Source organism: Solanum tuberosum, unplaced genomic scaffold (assembly GCF_000226075.1).
Source record: "Solanum tuberosum cultivar DM 1-3 516 R44 unplaced genomic scaffold, SolTub_3.0 scf00058, whole genome shotgun sequence".
Taxonomy (NCBI): domain Eukaryota; kingdom Viridiplantae; phylum Streptophyta; class Magnoliopsida; order Solanales; family Solanaceae; genus Solanum; species Solanum tuberosum.
Genome location: NW_006238982.1, coordinates 2,086,236 through 2,088,823, shown reverse-complemented (window position 1 = coordinate 2,088,823; position 2,588 = coordinate 2,086,236). Strand labels below are relative to the sequence as shown.

The 2,588-nt window shown below is 35.3% G+C and overlaps 1 long non-coding RNA gene across 1 annotated transcript; it reads left to right on the top strand.

The window, feature by feature from the left end:
* Positions 1 to 626, top strand: LOC107060080 (uncharacterized). The gene is made up of 3 exons (XR_001473134.1): positions 1 to 119; positions 220 to 306; positions 553 to 626. It is a non-coding gene; the product is annotated as an uncharacterized lncRNA (long non-coding RNA).
* Positions 627 to 2,588: the final 1,962 nt, after the last annotated feature.

Here is a 2,588-nt window from a genome sequence, read left to right as displayed (position 1 = left end):
GAGTTCATTAACTCCTAAATTGGTACAACCTCTAGTGTGCCTTCAAGATTGGCTTCGGAGTGAGTCACAACCCATAAGTATTGATGAAGATTTAGATTTTCTTGAGCAACTTGAAGAAGGTAAGAAAAGAACCTCATTGATGTAAAATTGTGAATAGTTTATTTAATATTTTTATTGTTTAAGCCTTAAGCCTTGACTTGTTATCGTATTTCTCTTTAGATTTGGCTAAACTTGGAAAAGAACTTTGCATTGATGACATGTAAAATTGGAGGTTTCCTTCACTAACTCTACTAAAGGAGAAGGAAGGTAGATGTCTTACTATTGAGGTGGATTTTTTTATACATGTGTTATCTTGTCTTTATGTCTGATTTATGATTGACTTCTCTTTTGTTTTCTGATGACTAATGAGTGTGTTAAATTATGGTTAATACAAATACTTGTGCAAAACAAGCTCCCCGTAGAACTTGGTGTTCTTCATCAGTTTATCTTGACTTTTCTTTCATTTTTAGCCATCAAAATATCTAATACTTTCTCTGTTTCTTTGTCAATCAGATTTCATCATGCCTCAACTTCATGGTTCTAATGTTCGATCACCTGTTTGGAATCACTATGAAAAGCTTAAAGAAAAAAAAGATGGATCGTGGACAGTAAAATGTGTTCATTGTGGCCGTGTTACTTATTACCATTCACACAAAACTAGGACTGCCTCCTTAAGGAAGCATGTTAAGCGTTGTTTGGAAAACAGGAACCAGAATCGTCAACTTTCAAGGATTGATGACTAGTTATTATTTTGTGTACTTGAATGTGAACTTTTAGTACTATGTTTGGACTTCATTTTCAGGTTGTGTGACTGCTATTTTGAATTTTTGAAATTCGGTTTGTGCCTGTGTGGGATGTGGCAGACTGGCAGTGCCTTTATGTTGTGCTGCATTTTGACTTCTGCAATGTTGCTGGCTTGCAACTTGTAGTGCTGCTGTTTTATTCCGTTAATTTAATATAATATTTCATATTTGTGTTGAAAAGTTTATGAAAGTGTTGTTGTGTTGAGTGCTGAGAGTTTGGTGTTGCTGGCGCCTGGCTATGAGTTGCTGGCTTGTTGTTGTGTTGACTGTTGAGTATTTGGTGTTGTTGAATTGTTGTGTTGTGTTGAGAGTTGGGTGACGGCAATTGGCAAGGGCCTTATAGGTGTTGTTGTTGTGTTGACTGTTGAGAATTTGGAAATTATGGTGAGTTTGTAGTTGGTATTACTAAGAATTGATTTACAAAATAGGTCGTAACTATAAATGATTTCATTTATATATAATACTTTTATTACCATATTTGTTTTTAATATTCTTTAACTTTTTACAGTTGTAGTACTACTTTGCAGTTTGCGCCTTGGTGACAGCCTTTAAAAAGAAAATGTTTTGCCTCTATTTCGTTCGTGTTTCTAGTTTTCTGATTGAAATTGCAGTCTGTAGTAAATAATTACATGGAGTTGATTAGTTTAATTATATTGTCTTCAATTTTTCATATAATTTTTTATTTTAAAAAATTGTGTGATATATTAACGGTTAACCCGATAATCGAACCAATAAGGATCGATAACCGATTAACTGATAACTCATTGGTTCTTTAACGATTTAGCTAGTCTATAAACCGATAACCGATAAGCAAAACCGATAATGTTCAAAACCGAACTGCACCGACCGATATGCAACCCTACCTAAAACTAATAGTAAAATTACATAGTTGCCCTTGTTAGTCCTTTAGAAGTGTCACTTTTAAATAAGATCATTGTATATCCTTATGTATATCTTCGTATCTCCTATATATCACGTATATCCACTATTTCCATCTATGGTTCGTAGACCCTTCTCGTAGGGACCCATTTTTCAAAATGTTTCACCAATGGATACCTTACCCCATCCTACGGGTCGTAGGAACTTCTATAGACCGTCCTGGTGATTTGTAGGAAAAGTTTAGAAACTATTACTCTTGAGAAAACTGATTCACGATCATTGATGGCATCCTGTATATCATACTATTACTCTTGAGAAAAGTGTTCAAAAGTATTGATGGTATATCTAGATGTTATGCATGTCATGTATCTTACTATTATAAGTTGAAGCTCCTGATATCTTCCTAGGGATCGAAGTACTGCCTTACAAAGATGGTCTTTGTCTAAGTCAAGCCAAATATGCAAAGGACATTTTTAATAAGACAATATTGATGATGCGCCATTCACACTTGTACATCACAAAAAAATGATTTTGACTATAGGAGCACTCCAATTCTCTCTTTGATATGTCTTGATCTAACACATGCTGTCAATTTATGCAGACTCCAACGACTTTACATTGGCAAGGAGTAAAACTTATATTACGATATACCTATCAACTTTGGCATGCGCACGACGTCCAACTCTTCCTTGAAAGTTGTTGGATTCTTTTATGCAGATTGGGAAAGGTGTTCTATTACTCGGAGGTCCACTACGGGTGTGTTTGGTATGAAGGAAAATGTTTTCTTGGAAAACAAGTGGATTTCTAACTTATTTTCTCATGTTTGGTAGGGGAAGGTGGTGGCCTTGTTTGGGGGGGGGGGTGGGG